The sequence below is a fragment of the Lonchura striata genome, chromosome 20, assembly GCF_046129695.1.
Source record: "Lonchura striata isolate bLonStr1 chromosome 20, bLonStr1.mat, whole genome shotgun sequence".
NCBI lineage: Eukaryota > Metazoa > Chordata > Aves > Passeriformes > Estrildidae > Lonchura > Lonchura striata.
This window is the reverse complement of record NC_134622.1, coordinates 4121813-4140025: the sequence shown is the minus strand read 5'-3', so window position 1 is coordinate 4140025 and position 18213 is coordinate 4121813.

Sequence of the window (18213 nt, the reverse complement as noted above, 5' to 3'; positions counted from 1 at the left end):
CCCTGTATTTCTTTGCCCAGTGGGGTACAGTTTTAGGACCCCAGCTTTCAGAATACCTTGAAAATGGGCAGATTAGAAATCTTTCTGCTGTAGATTCTCATGTGGAAGTTTGGGTAAAAAGCATCTCTTGTTACTACACCTCTCTTCCCTTGAAATGTTTCTTGTCAGTGTTTTGTGGGAGGAGGGGAGGGGAGGTTGAAGGAAAAGGAGAAATCATTAATTTTTAAAACCAAAACCTGGTTCTACCACACTGAAGTTTGGACATGTCCAGTGTATGGGAAAAGCTTGGGCCCATATTGCCAGTGCTGAGAGCCTTCAGATAAACCAGCCAGCACCCCAGAGTACTCACAAGAGGAGGTTGGAAGCATGGCTGCCCCACTACCAGCACCACTGCTAGTGATGAATTTCTTCCCTGAGGTTCCCATTGTAAGTCAGAGTCCCAGCAATTTACAGAACTACTCTTTCCTTCTTTCTGCCTTTCACTTAATCTGCTTCTGAGATAAGAACCATTTGTCTAACACTAATACTTAATTTAAGACAGACATGCATTTGTGTGGTTGTATTCCAAACCAATAATTGATCTATTTACATCTTCAATGTGGAAAATATTTTAAGAACAAATTCCCATATAAAACCTCACTTCTAGTCAAGACAGTTGACTTTTAAATGTAAAAACAAAGGAGAAAAAAAAAATTCCAAACACTTAGCACATTCTGCTTCATAACAAAATAAATTTATGGATATGGTATTTTGTGAATGATCTTTTAAATAAAAGAAAACATTAAGTAATATTTAACATTGGTCTTTATTTGAGTCTACTCTACCATGTTTTCCCCCCCTCAGTTTTCAAATATTTTGTTAATTTGTCCCATTCTGATACAAGATAAGGGGGGGAAGAGGAAAAGATAAAGGGGAGGAATCTAAAGAGTGCTGGAACACTGAAGTAAAAATTAATTATGGGTGGAAATGAGCCCAACTTCTTTGTCCTGTGACTTTAGTGTCACTTGAGTGCATTGCTAAGGCTGCCAGGTGGGATTTGGAATTCCTGCAGCTTGCAGGTGTTGCAGCTGATCAGGCTGTGCTCCTCCAGTGGGTGCTGCTGCCCTGCAGCTGGCAGGACGTGTCCTTCAGTGTGAGTGCTGGGCAGTGTCATGTGGGCTTTGTGCTGAGACAGTAAATGGATCAACAGCTGCTGTTCTGCCAACTTCCTCCAAACTTTTCCAAGTGACCCATTTCCCACTAGGCATCATGGTTAAGGAGGCTGCTGCCCCTGCCTGTGGCTGGCCTGTGCTTTCATGTACTGCAGCATAAGTTCAGAGAGGTAGAGCCATGTTTTCATTGAGGAAATGAGCTCTGACCTGCCTGCTGGTTTTCCTGCTTTCCATAGCCTGAAAGGATGGAAAGTGTTGCTGCTTCCAGCTACTCAGTCCACCCTCTCTTTAGAGCTGCTCTTACCACAGCTTGAGTGGAGTCCCAGTCCTGCACTGGAGCTGGGTGTGGCAGCACCTGGCTGTCCTGTGTCACCCTGAGGAGCGTGGAAGAGCAGGGCTGGCTGAGAGTAGGTCCTCTGCAGCTCCTGCCACATTTATACACACTGCTCTGTCAATCTGGTGCTGCTGGAAGCAGGGATTTCATCACTTATGGAGAAAAGGAGCCCTGAAGAGAGAGGTGCAAATGGGTCATCTTAGTTCTAGATGTCTTTTTTTTGTATTTACTAATACTGGTTTGATTAAGGGTTTCCCACTAGTGAATGCAGCCTGATCCCAAAATCATTGTGGGTTTTTTTAAGAATTTTTATATGCATTTCCTGGCTTATTTGAAGCATTCCACACTGTGCTTCCTGTGTGGCTCAGGGTCAGACTCCTCCAGTCCTTTTTCTTTTCTTCCTTCAAAAATTCAGTGGAGAACATTTTCCTATACAGAAGCTTATTAGACCAGCTTTTGTCAACAGTTAACACAACTATTTTTAATATATGGGTGTGGCATTTAAGTTTTGTAGGAGAAAGTAATATTATTTTCTTCCCATCCTACCAGGAAAAGCAACTGAGGTTTAACCTGTGATGCCTAACTTTACCTGCTGCATAAAGCTAAGCCTGGCATGACAAAGCCCAGACTGAGGAGGTACCAGCAGTGTAGCAAATGGATCATTCACTTTGTGGCTATTCATGTTCTCACTGATTTATTTCTGGTAGCTGTGCAGTGCTTTCTTCCAGCTTAAACGTAGAAAAATAAAACAAAAGGCAGGAAGGCACCAGGCAGGTTTTGGAAGTGAAACCGAGTTTGCTTTGCTACTCTAGGAAGTGCTTTTCCATGTTACTCCAGCAAGTGGGGAAGGTGGGAGTCTGGAACAGCTGTTGGACACTGCAGCAGGGGACAGTAGCATTTAATGTGCTGCAAACCTCTGCTGTCAACCACCAAAAAACAACCCCCACTGAACTCCTGAGTCCAGGAATGCCCTTGGGAGAGCTCATCCCAGTCCTCAGGGCAGCACCCAGTTCTGGCACTGGTGTGTTGCCAACTCGCTGGCCTGTGTAAACCTGGAGCAAATTCTGAGAGGGCTCTTTGTGCTTGTGGCTGTCAAGGTTGTTTTGGTGGCTGGAGAAAGAGGTGGAGGAGCATTCACCCACTCAAATAATGGGCTGGTGATGGTAGAGTCACATTAAATTCATGCCCTTGAGTGTGGTTTACTGGCCTTCCTAAAGCAGCAACAACTTGCTCACCAGTCTGCTATGAATCTCCAGAGCTGACTGGATTTCTGAAATTCCCCAGGTGTCCCATGGCTGATGATGACTGTGGCCAAGCTGCTGTCCCAGGGCAGTTTTGGATGATACTGATACTTATAACTTAAGAACACTGTTACAGCTTCAATCCTGACTTTAGCAGATAGTCTAGTAGAAGTATTTGCTACCTGTAGTATTGGCTGCTGACTTGTCTTCAGGAAAGATGATAAAACTGTGAGAATTCTAGGATAAATCCTGTAATATTGCAACCCTTCCTATTTGTAGGAAAAAATTAATACTAAATCCAGCAAAATTTGGAATATACGTGCAACCTCTTCAACCAGAGTGCTGGCGTGTTGCAGCTCGCAGAGCAGCCCTTGTGCTGCCTGCTTCGGACAGATCTGCTCGGAGTGGCTTTGCTGGAAACCCCCTGTTCCCCTGGGTGTGTTTTGGACACCAGCTCTGTGTGTCAGGTTGGCTCCAAGGCGTAGTCACAGCTTTTCTGTGCCAGCCCCATCCCCTCTCTGTGCACAGAAGCTGTCTCGTGGTTACTTGCACTCACAACGAGCAAAGGAGAGGAGCTGTTAACATTGAGCATCTTGAAATCTGTGTTAAGTTGATGTTTTACATTCTGATGGTTTCTGTGTTTCACTACCAGTGGAGTGCAAAGGCTCTGAAGGAAAGGGGCTGCTTGTCTATTCCAGTGTAGAATATACAGTTACCTTTGTACTTCTCAAGGGCTTCCCCGGGATGGATTCTCGGGATGCAATTTAGTTGGTGTTGCTTGTCTTAAATTTTTAGAAAGGGGAGTTTCTGTGACTGGAAAAGAATTTGATTTCAAGCTGAGAGTGGAATTTTTTCATCTGGTAGTTGACTCCCTTCTCTTAAATGCCACTTAGCTACTGCAGAAACAAAGTATATTAAAAGTGGCAGAGAGACATCTTTTATTTGGTGCATACATTTTATTTATATAATCTGTAACTTATTCTGTTGTTTGTGATAGCACTTGCTGTAGCAGTACTAAACCAAACTGAATAGAAGCATTTAGGATGGTGTAATCATGTTTTTGACCCTGCTTGCTGACAGGCTTTAATCCTTCAGTGCCAGACACTTGACCCCAAGCCTGGTGCACATTAGTAATAGCAATACCTTGATGACATGACATGTTCAGCCCCTCTCCTGTGCATTAGGGCCTGCAGGGAGCTCTGCTGTTCTCCTGTGTGTGCTCACAGGAACCTGAGGTGGACACAAGGCATGAGCCATTAGGTTCTGGTGGTGTCTCGGTGGGCACGTGGTGTCAGCATTGGATTTGAAATCATGTTCCTCATCTCACTGTACCTGTTTGAGTGACTAAAGCATTTTCTGGTTTCCTTTCCCATCGTGGCAGCCTCTCTGTTCTGTGACACCACCTGCTCAGCAGCGGGTTCAATGTGACATCAGCTTCCCTCATTTCTGTCCCCTCTGCAGCAAAGTACATCCAAGGGCTTCGAGGACTTTCAGCACTGTTACAAAAACAACCCTCTTACCTGTGTGCTCACCAATTCCTGTGTAAAGCTCTAGAGTATCCCAGGGTTGATGTTTTTGGGATGTTATTGCTGGGAATGCTACCACCACCTTTCTGCCCAGTAGGTTTCAGCCAGGTTAGTGTTCCCTGTGGTCAGGATTTCTTTCCTACCACAAGATTGTTTTGTTCATGTCACCGTGCTCCCGAGATCTGCCTCTTTCTTTTAAATAAACCAAAAACTCACAAAGTACCTCTATAAACCCCTGCAAAATCTGTACTGTAACAAATCTGTATAATTTGTATTGCTGTATAAAAATTAAAATAAAAGCATTCAAACCTTCTAGGTTTTTGTCTTCAAATTTAAGGATTATTGTGTCCACAAGGATGAACTCAGCAGGATAAGAACGGGAAGCTTTGTACCAGAGGGATGTTTGGGATTAGTCTTTGCAAAGTCTACTTGGCCAAAGTTTTGTGAAGCACCCAGGCATCCTGGCTGTGAGATGGCTTTCCACGGGGTGGTAGCAGCATTTATTTTCCTTCAGCAGGAACTTTCAGTTTCAGCTCAGAGAGAGCCAACGTGCAGCTGGGGCAGGGGAGGAGGCAGCACTTCCCCTTTGCCTGGGGAAAATCTCATTCCACTCCAGCACAGAGAAAAGTTTCTAAGGTGAATACAAAACTATTCAGCACTACTTCAGCACATCAGAAAATTTCCTCCAAGATGTGGCTTGTGTTAGAGCTGCTGTGAAAATGTTTCTGAACAAATGGAATGCATTGTAATCCCACTTAGTGGTTGGGATGAAACACATGCTCATTCTGTCTCAAAGCAAGAGGAGCTTGATGCTGATGCGCAGCAATGCTTGACTTGCAGAGCTGGTGAGCTTGGAGCCTGTTGGAGCTTGGAAAACGTGGTGGAGCTTTCTCTTCCAGCATTTGGTGTGTTTTGTGCAGAAGAAGCTGTTTAGATGATACCCTGTTTTCCAGCCCTTGTTTCACTACTGATTTTTGATCAGTGTTAGTCACAACACCTGATTCAAGCAAAGTCAGCTGGTCGTTGAGCAGCCCCCACCTTTGTGTGAATGTAAATCAGCCCCCAGGGCATTTGGCTTCCCGGGGCCCAGGTAAGCTGAGCCTGGTAGAAGATCGGTCCTAGTGAGTTTTCTGGACCCAAGAGATCTCTCTGCAGCCTGTCAGCTTTGTATGAAAAGGTGAAAAAGTGGATTAGGTTAATTGGTAAACCTTCCTGAAGGAGTAGGAACTGTGTTATAGGGGGAAAACAGTCCCAAGTTGAAATGGATGAGCTTTGAAAAGAACACGAACGGTGAAATTACAATGTGGTGTTTCTGTGACTTCCTGCAGTTGATAAAAAACATGCTGCTCCTTTTGTCAGAAATCAGAAATTGCTTCTAGCAGCAGATCTCAGTGAGGCAGAGGGGTCTCAGGAGGATAGAGCCTGGTTTCCCAAGCTAGGTCTGACCTGAGGGGTCATTTTGTGTGTGTTGGAGGAGAGTTGGTCTGGCCTCAGGAAGAGCAGAACCTGTGGCTGTGCTGGGAAGTGACTGAGGACTCATCCTAAACCTTTACATGCAGCTCTTCTTAGGAGAGATGTGAAGAAGGGAGATAGGATCCACGCAGAGGCGTGTGCTGCTGCAGTACTTGCCCCAGGCAGGGTGGTTGGCTCTCCAAGAGACTGATGCCTTTGGAGGGCATCCCTGTGCCCACGAGCTGGCACATCACGCTGGGGTGACTGCTGCGCTGCTCTTTGGGCACTGGAGCAGCTTCTGCCTGCCCTGCAGAGGCTGAGTGGTCCCTCAGGGGACAATCTGGTGACAAAGGTGCAGCCCAAGGCAGCCAGGGCAATGTCCACACCACAGCACTGAGTCCCTTGACGTTGAGACCCACCAGAGAACCTGTAAACAAATACGTGGCACCATTTTAGCAGTGGCTGTTCCTGATGAAATTCATTTTGGGTATAAAAGATGAACTTTAAATGTCTCCAGCGTATTTTGAGTATTAGTTCTGCTATAAAGAACTCTTTTGCAAAACTTCTGTTGTCAGCTTATGTATGAAAGCCCTGCTAGAAAGCTATTAATAAACTATAATCACTAAGACCTCTGCTAGAAATGCCAATTTTGTAACAACTCCTTTGGCAGTGAAAAAAACATTTCACATTTTGTAATGCCCTTTACACAGAGACCACCCAGAAACCATGTGAGCAATTAAAAGGTGAGTCTGCCTCTTTTTATCTTTGGTTCAGATTATACTGATTTCAATATAGGCTTCAGCACCTGGATTTTGTTTGGGAATGGCTCTGGAAGGTGCATTATTTTTGCATCTCAGATTAGAATTGGAAGAGAGAAAGTCTATTTGCACATACAGTGGATAATTATAATATTGAAGTAATATTTCCTCTGAAAGCCTGATAGCTAGATTTCATCCCAGAGTTGCAAAAATCGTAACCAGTTAGCTCCTAAATCATTTTTATGATGAAGAGTCACCTTCTTGCACAGAGAGCTGGGTGTAGGTGGCTGCCCTAATTTAAATATAACAAAATTTCCCTTTACTGAACAATTTACATGAAGAGAGGCTTTGTAGAACCGTAGTGAAGCAGCGTGAAACGTTTTGTTTATGGCTGTGACTCGTGTGTCCCGTGGCTCTTGCACTGTTGTGTGTGTGCAGACTTCCCTCGTGCTGGAGCAGGATTCCTCTTTCATGGACTGTGACAGGGCTTTAAGCCAATACAGAAATTCCCAATAGGGAATTCATGATCCCTCCTTATTCCATTCAAGCAGGGAAAAATGTGAGGAATTACTTTATTTAGGAGTGCAGTGAAATTGTGCCAATTATGCTGAAGCATAAGAACTGCTTTTATTCTTACAGCACTGGACAGGAGCTCCAGCTTTGGCCATTAGCAGTAGTGACCTCAGGCTGTCCTGGGGCTGGCCTCAGACCTCCTCAGACCTTTGCTGCCTTTGTTTCCATCTTTTCCATAAAAACCCAGAGAGGGATTGCAGTTTGCTGTGCCTGCTTTGAGATTTTCCCGGCAGCAGCGCAGCGTTATTCCTGTGCAGGCTCTTTGCTAAAAGGAGCTTTTGTGGGGCACCAACAGCTCCTGACCCTCAAGGGAAGTGGCCTCGGTGCTGTGTGTGGTCCCACGCTCTCCAAGGCTCTTCCTCTCCCCACAGGAGACAAAGTGACCCCAGTGGGGTCGTGCAGGCGGCGGCGCGGAGCCGCGAGCGGCCGCCGGGCCGGGCAGCGGATGTTGGGGTTGGTGATTCACAGGGGCAGGAAACCAGCAACTGCAACGAGCCCTGGAGGAACCAGCCCCGGCAGCTGGAGGTGTTGGAGCAGCTGGGACACTTCAGGGACAGCAGCTGAGCCTGTGGGTAAGGTGGGCGAGGGAGGGAGGGATGGGCAGAGGAAAGCGCCCGGAGGTGTTTGGAGCTCCTGTGGGGACAAGTGGGGGGTCCCACTGGGCTCAGAGATCCCATGTCAGACCTTGGAGAGCCTTTAAAGAGGTTCAAGGTCATCCCTGTCAAGCCTCTCTGAAGAGCAACATGGTGGATGCTCCCTCCTCACTGCTGCTCCTGGCCATCACCAGCTCCAAGGTAGGAATTTCCACCTCTCTCTTCCCAGCAGCATTTAGACCCCTCTGGACCCGAGATGAGCCCATCCCACACAACCTGGGTTGCCTGTTTTACAGTACTGTACTTTACATCTCCTCATCCATCTGCTGGTGGAAGCGTGGGTTTAATTACATTATTTCTGCATTCACATCTTCTAAAATATTCTGGAAGATTCAAGTCTGTGCTGAGCTTCCCTCATCCCTGCATGGTCCTTCTTCTGGCTCCTGCCTGTGGCTTCTGGGACTGCTGCAGCCCACGCTGCTCCCCCTCCAAAGCCCAGTCCTTAAAAATAACCGATTCAAACAACACTTCCTGGGTTTTCCATTGATTTCAGAGCTGACTGGCATCATGGATATGAATGTATTTCTTTCACTGCATGTAAGTGCTTGAAATAGCTGATTCTAGATAGAAGGAGATTTGGTTTTGCATCAGTTTTCTCTTGTGTGAATAATGTTCGGTGTAAGACGGGCCACGAGTCAGATAATTTAGCAGAAGAGGATAATTTGGGGATAATCTTGCATGAGATTGGCTCATTTTCGTGGTTCTGGAGTCCGTAGTTACACAGGGGTTTCCTGTATTGCTAACATGGGGGCTCCCAGTGGAGGTGAATGATGCTGGGAGGCTTCAGTGCTGCCTGGAACAGTTGGAAATACAAGATATGTCTGTGAGTTACCTTCTTGTGCCGCCATGCCTGGTGTGATTGGGGTTTTGCACTGTATTTTCCACCCAAGGTTTTTTTAAAGCATTTCCAAAGTTATAATCTATGTGGAAGTTGGTGTATCAATTCTAACTGTCCCCTTTTATCATATGTTCTACTGAAATGCATCCATGAAATATTTCTATTGGCATGAAAGCCTGATCTGCCTGAATGGCTGTAAAAACCCCAGATTTTTACTCTATGGCAGCAGCCTTCCTAAGAAGCCTGACACTGGCATAAATCTGGTAGGAAATGAGATGTGCAGACTTCTGGAAAGGAGCTTTTCTGAAGGCTCAGTGCTGGTCATTGAAGTCATTCCAGCCACAGGAGCTTCCTTGGTCTGAGACTTTAATTTCTGAATTGATGGGACTTTCTGTGGCAATCTGTGCCACACGGGCAAGCAGAAAGTGGAGCTGCTTTTCTTAGACATGTTAGAGACATTGACTCAAGCTGAATATTGCATCTGTTCAACAAGTCAGTGTGCCGAATTTCATATGGTGAGTCTTTAAATACACTCTCCACTTCATATTTCATAGCAGTGACTCATCCTACCAGCCTGAATTAGAATTAATTTACTGCAAACTGGTGCAGACCACAAAACTTACTGCAGGGGAGAGAAAGTGACTGGTTTATATTTGCCTTTTGGGCATTTTTTGATTGATAGAATACATAATATAAATACATAAAGTACATAATATAAATACTTTATTTTAGTCTTTATCTTGCAATGTGAACTGGGGGTGGGCTTCACATCTGCAAAGGGCTGAAACGTCTTCATCAGAAATTATCTCATGGAAAACCAGGTATTGCTGAGGCCACACCAACACATTCCTTACTCTCCTGGTATCTCAGCAAAAGTTAAAGTTCACTTTAAGTGCTCTTGCAGGTTTTTTTAGTGAGCTTTGTGCGTTTTTTGCTGCTTTTGGGAAGTTCTTCCAAACTTTCCATCCATTAGGAATTTTATTTCTAGCCTGTGCATATCTGGCTTATATCCACTCATTTTATAAGCCAGAATTGTCTTATTTCAATTCCAAAGTTTTTCTCACTTTGTTGTTCTGCTCTTGGGCAGATGGACAGTGAGTGTACATGTCCTCTTACTCTCCATTTCAGGGGAATTAAAAGCAGAAGACCTTTTAGTCTTCCTGGATAAAACCACCTCTTCTTCCTTTGGATCTTCATATTGAGCCTTGTTACTGGAGTGAATCCTTAAATTAGGACAAGACCTGGCACAGAGTAGATAAACTTTCGCTAGTTCATTAATTTTTCCAAATTTTTTTTTTTTTTTTTTAGTAAGAAAAAGGCTGTCTCCTTGATTGCTAAAAATATCTGAGGCCAGAGAAGGAGCAGCCCCTGTTTGGGAAGACCAGACCACAGCTGTATCCAGACTCCAGCGTGGTGCTCTCCCAGGAACTGCTTGTCTGGAGCAGCTGTTCCTGAGGGATTGGTGGGGTCAGGTGCTCGGGGTGTGCCCTGCTCCCACCAGCTTCCTCAGCACAAAAAAATGGAAAAACAGGCAAAAGGAGAAGAGAGAGGTGCATGAACAGAACAGGGCATTGTGACACCATCCAAGTGACACTCCTGAACTGGATGGGAACCTGTTTTCTCCCCGAGTTTGGGTTTAGCATCTTGCAGCAGGCTGGCCATCCATGAACTGCACACGTCCTCGTGTGCAGAGTCTGTCTGTTCTGCTCTCCAACTCCCCAAGGCAGAGCACAGGGAAGCACATTCAGCCTTCCAAATATTTTATTTATATCCTGCTAGCCGTGAGTAAGTGCTTCCAGCCTTCTGCTTGTCATAAATCTGTTCATCACCTCCTTCTGTCAGCTCCTTACCAGAGCAGGGCTTGTACCAAAATAAAGGATTTTCCACGGGCTTGGGTATTTGGGGAGCACAAATGATATTCAGTGTGATTTGGGGGCTTTCTTGGGGCATAAAGATGTGATGGGGTGGGACACACCATGTCCTGTTCATCAGCCCTCAAATTGCCACTTTTTGTGTCCCTGGTGAGTGGGGGCTCAGGAGCAGACAGGTTTTGCTGCCTCACTGCCCGTGACCAAAATAAAACTGGCTCTGGAAAGGAGAAGGAGGCCTGCCATGCAATAGGACAAACTAGGTCAGTGATGTCAGGTGTCTTCAGCTCTGCCCTACCTTCATTTTAAAGAAAAAAAAAAAAAAAAAAAAAAAAAAAAAAAAAAAAAAGGAAAAAAGCCAAAAAAGCCAGGAAACCCACCAAGCAGCAGCATTGCAGCTCTTTGTATTTTAGTCACCAGCATTAGACCAACTTCCCTCAGCTGCCTCTTGGAGATGCTTTAGACATGATCTACAGCTCATGATTTCCATGGGGGATGCTGAGCAAAGGAAAAATGATGAGAAAAACCACATGGTTTTGACTAGGCTCTTTTGGGTTCTGGTCTTGCACCTACCTCTAGGGTGGATGCATGGATGTCTGGGCAATTAAATTTAGAATAACACATCTCATCTTCCTCAGAAAGTGCTGCAAAAAACTGTGCAGGGAAAGAGAGGCCTCTGGCTGCCTGTAAAAGGCAAAGCCATGGCAGAGTGAGTTCTGGTAGCTGCCAGGTCCAGAGAGCCCAGGGAACCTGGAGCACAAGAGGAATAAGCCCAGTTTGTTCTCCAGCAAAGGGTGAGGTCCCTTCTGGACAGCCATGGGGTGTTTGGGAGCCACTGAGAAGATGCTGACACCAAACCATTGCTCCTGCCTTTGCTCAAGGTCTATCTGAGTGGAAATGAGGGATTCGCCTTCCTCTCCTTTCCCTGCCCCATGCTGATTTACACCATGATTATTTTCACCACGCCCTGATAAACCAGAACCGTGGCACTGGGCTGAGACTTCAATGGAGACTGGAGCACAAAGCTCCCACCAGCACGCTCAGCTGCTGCTCCAAGTGCCTGGCAGGGACAGGAGGAAGGTGCTCAGCCCCCACAGGCTCAGCTGCCATGGCAGGCTTTGGGTTTTCGGGCTGTCAGAGCAACTTCCAAACTTCTGCAGAGTTTGGGCAGAGAAATGTTGTTTATTCCACTTTAATCAAGCAGAGGCAGAAGGTGCTGAGCAGGGCAGAATCAAGCTGATGCTTTCTATTGTCTGCTACTGGCATTTGTTTTGTTATTTTGAATTATTTTAATTATTAATTGCTGTAATATATCTTTCCTCCTCCATTCACCAATTTAATACTGGCTAAAATTGTAATAAGAGAGGTTGGAGGTAGGCAGCAGGAAAGTTTCCTGCCAGCCAGAGTGATGATGTACTAGCCTTTGGCATGTTGAAGTTTCTCCATCTCAAGGGAAAAAAGAAAGTTGATTGAAAAGAAAAACAAATTAAAATAATCTGTAACTAAAGCAAATCTGAACCAGGGGAATACGAATGGGCTAAATGATCCATCTCAGTGCCAGCAGGCTGCTTTCTGTGATATTTGTAGGATGTTTTATATTTTAAAGGAAGAAGTTGAAGCCAAATCATGCTGATTGTTAAAAAATGTTAGCTGGTGTTTGTGAAAAAGCCTGTCATGGAAAGGAGGGGAAGAGCCAGTGGCTGAGCCAGCTCAGAAAAACACGTGGGGAATTTCACACTGGGAGTCACTGTGAGCTGCAGGAAAGAGCCAGAACACGTTGTGCAAAGGTCTTGACTGTTTCAATATTGCCTTGTGCCTCCCTTTTGCCCTCTCTTCTAGATATTAAAAAATGACTGTCTGCTGACAGCGTTTGATGGCAGCGGGGTGGGTTTGGGCACTGGGAATGAGGAATTCAGAGCAGTGCAGGACAGGCATCGCCTCTGCTGCCCTGTGCTATGAGCCCAGAGTCCCTTCTGCATCCTCAGCAGCCTCCCTGGGGTGGGAGTGCAAACAGCCCCTGGATTTTGGGGTTAAATCTCTGTGAGGGATGGCCTCAACCCCCCAGAGCTGACAGGGTGCCCTGGCCGTGTGTTGCAGGCTGGATTTGGCCATGGTGCAGCTGGAGCTGTGGGCGGCCGCGGCGCTGATGCTGCTCGGGGCGGCCGTCAGCCTCTGCGTCAGGTGCCAGCTCTCGGGTAAGTGCTGCCCGTCGTACACAGAACTTGGGGAGCTCAGGAGAGAAAAAGACCCAGTTTTATTTCTGACCTCGCCATATACAGAATTCCAAAAGTGACAGTGGATTGGAGGGCGCCAGCTCTCGGGTAAGTGCTGCCTGATGCTATCGGACATGAAATGAGCACACAGAACTTGGGGAGCTCAAGAGAGAAAAAGACCCAGTTTTATTTCTGATCTCACAATATATAGAATTCCAAAAGTGACAGTGGATTGGAGGGTGAAATTGCCACCTCTCCAACCACACTGGTCAAACCAACAGTCTATCAATTCTCTCCTCCTACAAAGAACGCAAAACAATCATTATTTGCGTGAACAGTGCGTAAGAACGCTGGTAGAAATCTGTAAACATTATCAGAAGTCTACAGAAGTTTTATGAGAACCTTAAAACTTTCAAAAGAACTACAAAAGAAAACTTAACACTTTCAAAAATCAGAGCAACAGCTGGCCACCACACTGGCTGGCCTTCCCTCTTGGAATGTCCCCTGCACTGTGTGGGTTTGGTTCTGCTCAGCTGTGTACCAGGACAAACTAGGTCAGTGTTGTCACATGTGTTCAGCTCTGCCTTGCCTTCATTTTAAAGGGGAAAAAAAAAAAGAAGAAGGAAAAAAGCCAGGAAACCTTCTGGGGATGGTTGTGCTCCGTGGTGGTGGGCACAACCTTCACCGAGAGCATCGTGCAGCACCAACGGGTGGGAGCCACGAGAGCACAGCACACACAGACAGACAGACACAGACAGACCCACACAGACAGACAGACACACACACACAGACAGATGAAGCAACTCAACAGTGAAGATATGGGAGGGTCCAGGCATGGAGTTCCACCAAGAGTTTATTAGCTTTAGTTTATTAGTTTTATGGAGTTCCAACAAGAGTTTATTATTTATTAACAAATAAAATTAGGGTTCAACACTGAAGGGGTCCACTGGCCAAAGACACAGACAAGGGAGGATCCAGGTTATAAATACAGGGAAGGGACCACCAGGGAATGGCAGGGTGGATGGGCAGGGTTACACAAACCAGTGGGAACACAGGGAAGGGAGAACTCTCTAGAATGTGAACACAGAAGGGAAAAAGGGTAGGGAAGGCCAATGGGGAGGACAAAACCAGGATAAATTAGCACAGTGCTGCAGGGCACCATGGGGGAAGGCTCCTTCCTCACCCTGGGCTGTGAGGAGTGCCCAGAGCCTGCAGTGATCTCTCCAGGGCACTGCTGTTATTTTCTCCCCAGCTGGCTCACAGGCTCCCACAGGGATGATCCCACAGCATGAGAATGGAAGAGGCTCTGCCAGAGAGCCAAGAGAGAAGAAGCACCTAAAAGTGCAGCCCCCCTTCCCTGGGGCAGGTGTAGCACTGAGGTCCCTCTATGTGGTCGTGTTGTTGGGTGGTTTTGGGGCTCCACCTGGGAGCACTAGCTCCAGTTAGACAAATCCTGCAGATTCGGGACAGAAGGGCAGGCAAGGAAGGGGAGTCTGGAGGATAAATTCATATAAAGAGTAGGGAGAGCACCCAGTGGGGTTTGAGCCCCTCCCCGAGCATTGGGTGGGTTTTAATGGGGGGGAGGCTGCAGTTCGGGGTTTGGGGGCAGGACTGGCTGCTGTGCTTTGTGGAGGTTAAACAAAAACCACAATTTAAACAGTTTCAAAAAATTTAATCAAAACCCTACTGCAACTGCTGCTCACTGTTTTCTCTGTCCTGACGTGCTGAAGAAGTTTTGGGAATGTATTTTACTGGCCTTTCTGACCTCTAACTCCAAAATAATCCTTTCTAAGAGCTTTTTCTTCCTTGTCTTCCAGCTACCAAACGGGAGACACAGCTGAATGAGCGGAGGAGCCAGTAAGTTGCTTTTCCCAAACGTGTTTCTCCCCAAAACAACTCACCCAGGGTGAGCCCCAGAGCCAGACCAAAGCTGAAATCTGGGTTTATATAAAATAAAATAAAATAATGCCAGGATGGGATGCAAGGCAGCGTGCCCCAGCCCAAGGTGCTGCTGAAGCCGCAATGCCTTTACAGAGAATAATCCAAAATGAAACTGAAGCTGACTGTGATGTTGTTGAATCATTAACTAGTTGGAAAAGGTCTGGGAGAGAAGGGCAAGTTCTTACCCTGTTCTGTTGTGCCCTGAAATGAGATGGAAAGATTATTTACTTCATGAAGAAGCCCCTGCCCTTGGCTGGTGCTGGTTGGACCACATAGCAGAGCAAGCACTGACCTAAGCACAAGAAATGAAGGAAATGCAGTGTACACACATGCACTGCCCCTTATTTCCTTCAGCAACAGACAAACCACAGTAAATGATGTTAAAAAAAGCAAAGCTGGATTGTAAGCTTTGTTGCAGGAGATGCAATGTGGCTCTGCAGTGGCCTCCAAGGGGTTGGGGTTTTGTTTGTGTGGGGAAAGGCTCTGGAGTGATCCATTGTAGACTGAGGGAGCAGCCACTGAAGGTTCTGTCCCACAGGCTTCATCCCTCAGGGACTCTTGCTGAATTGTCCCAACTTCTTGACATTTATTCCAGGATTAGGTGGTTTGGGCTCAGGTTTGTGGTGTTGTCTGCTCTTTCTGGAGGTATGGTTTGGGTGTCTTGCAAACAAAGTGGTTTGACTCTGTGTTTGGGATTTTTGGCAGCCTTGGGCCGTGAATCCCAGCTGTGTATGGGGCAACCCCAATGAAAAAGGGGGAAAGGGTTCCCAAATTGGAATTAATAAGTACCTGTGTAGAAACACAGTGGAAAATGTGTTGAATTCTCTTGTGCTCTGAAAAGTAGCCCTCTTAATAACTAAAAAGTAAAGAGGTCACTGGGCATAGGTTATCACTGACAGCATTCTTTTAGTCGTGTTTATATTAAGGGATGATGGGAGGGGCAGAGGCAGCAGTGGAGGTGAAGCAGTTGGGTTTGAAGACATTTAATGCATCACCATCCATTTTCTAATGGGTAAAAAGGTTCTTCTGGGCTTTGGTGGCTGAAGCATCAGAATGAGAATTATCCTAAACGATGTTTTCCTCATCCCTGGATCCTTCCCTTGCATATGTTGGCTGCTCTACCAGTGGTCCTAAACCATATCCTGTCTTTAAAGGATCAAAGAATTGTCCAGAAAGGTGCTCCCAGGTCATCCAGGCCCTGCATGCATGACATGCTGAGCAGTGCAGCTTGGCATCTCACAGAGCCCAGCATGGTGCTCCCTGCCCTCCACTCACCAGTCAGGTCTCTTGTATCTGTTTTCCTTGTCATAAACCCCAAAATTCAGCTGAGGTTGTCCTGCTGTTTTTTCCAGGCTCGAAAGCCAGCAGAGATTTGAGGTGATTCGATCCCATACCAGTGAGTATGAGCACTGCATTGGTTCCTGCCTCGTGGTGTGAGGGCCCTGCATGCACAGAACAGGGGGAAAGTAATGTTCAAAGGCTCACCTTGAAGCCAGGCCATGAAATGGTGAGACCTGGATTGCCCAAGCCACCTTAGATGCTTCTAGGTGTGTGAATTCTGAGCTCCAGTAAAAAACAAAATGCTCTTTGCATTGAAAATGATTCACTAAAGCGATGCCGCTGAGAAGTGGCACCTCAGCTGCTGGGGCTCTTGGACCCTGTGAGAATGAAGGTGTGGGTGACAGGAGTGACTCATCCCTCATCCCCCTCACTGCTTCCTGCAGCAGCTCGGGTTCAGCACTGAACTTTTGGGTTTTATGCCACAAGGAGCAGCTGCAGGTCCATTGTGTGGTGTGTCCATCTGCAGATGGCTCTGCCAGGTCCATGTGAGGTGTGTCCATCTGCAGATGGCTCTGCTGTGTCCCTGTGTGCTGTGTCCATCTGCAGATGGCTCTGCCAGGTCCATGTGAGCTGTGTCCATCTGCAGATGGCTCCGCCCTGCCCAAGGACTCTGCTGGCTCCAAGCCCCTTGACCCCTCTGCAAATCTTTCATCTCAGCCTGACCAAAGCTCTCCACTGCCCCTTGCAGTGTGGAGGGAGGGGAATGACCCCCGAATCAAGTGGGTTTGGGGGACAGTAGGTGACAAGGCAGCGGCTGGGACTGTAGCTTCCTCCAGCGAGTGTTTGCAAGCTCTGTGGTCTGCACAGACACCACCTTTTTCTCTAGTTGTTTCTTGTTTCGACCATTTTTGAACATTCAAGGAACAATCTGGAAGCTATTTTAGGATGCATTAGTGTGAGAATCCAGGGCTTCCCTCTGGCTGCCCTGGCAGGTCTGGGACCCTGGCAGGGGTCAGGAACCCCCCTGGACAGAGCCCCCAGAGACACTGGCTGTGATCTCTGCCCATGGAAAAAGAGTTTTCAATCTTACAGGATGAATTATAAGCTCTGAGTGTTTGATATAAGTAATAATTAAGTGTGGCATGGGTGCAAAAGTAAAATTTTAGTATTCTAGATTATGGGTCCAAAGGGGACAAGATGGAGGAAATTGGGTGTGTCTTGAACTTTTTCCTCTTCTTCTCCATGCCCTCCATGTTTCACTGTGGTGTTGGCATTTTTCTGTTGGTTCAGGCTGGGGACACACTGTCCAACGTAGGTGACAGATATTGGCACGTTATTGTAAATGCAGCCCAGGGAGTTTCTGGTATTTAATGTTTGTAACATCCCACTGAGGGCAGAGCCCCACACGCTGCCCTGCAGGACAGAGCTGGGCAGGGCAGCAGAACATGTGAGAGATAAACAGAATAAACAGCCTTGGAACCAGCACAGGCCAATTATGGCTTCTGCTTTGGCAGTGGGGCAGAAAGACAGAGACTTTCTACAACCTCGGAATCACCAATAGCACAGATTCCGACACATTAGGAAAATGCTTGCCAGGGATTCCTGTCTGGTGGATGTTCTGTGCTCTTTAACATATCTGCTGCTGCCATAATAATTAACATGATAATTTTGTTGTTGTTGCCAGCTGCAACCCGAAGGCTGGAAAAAAGTAAGGAACCTGAAAAGTTATCGATAGCAAGGTAGGAAAAAACCCAAATAAAATCTAGTTATAGAGCCAGGGTTGGATGAAGTTCATCTAATATACATGAACATTTGGGATTGCATTCTGGGCCCTATAGATATGGCTTGGGCTGTATTTAAAATCAAAGAATAGTTTGAGTTGCAAGGGACCTTTCAAGGTCATCTAGTCCAACCTGGTGAGGAGCAGAGACATCTTCAACTTGATTGGGTTGCTTCACTTGTTGATGGTCAATAGTATATTCAGACTTTTTCTGGTTTTTGTTCAGTATGATTGCATTCTTCTGGCAACTGATTAAATCAAACCCAGGAGAGTGAGCTGTGGCTGTACATAACAGACACATCATGGGAAGGAAATGGCCATTACTCACTTATAAGCAGTTTGGTGTGATAAATCCCCTTCTCCCCACCACCAAAATCCCCAGTAACTACACAGCCATTGTAACTCTGCTGCAATATTCAAGCATAGTTATTCCCATTTTGGGACTTTACTCCAAATTCTTAATCTCCCCCTCCTCCATGTGTGTACTTGATAACCTCACAGGGAGGTTTCATGCATGGTCCTCCTGATGGTGTGTAACTGTTGGTAGGGTTTGCTCAGACCATGGATTTTAGGTCTCTTTTCTCTCTTTCAGTAAAGCCAACGA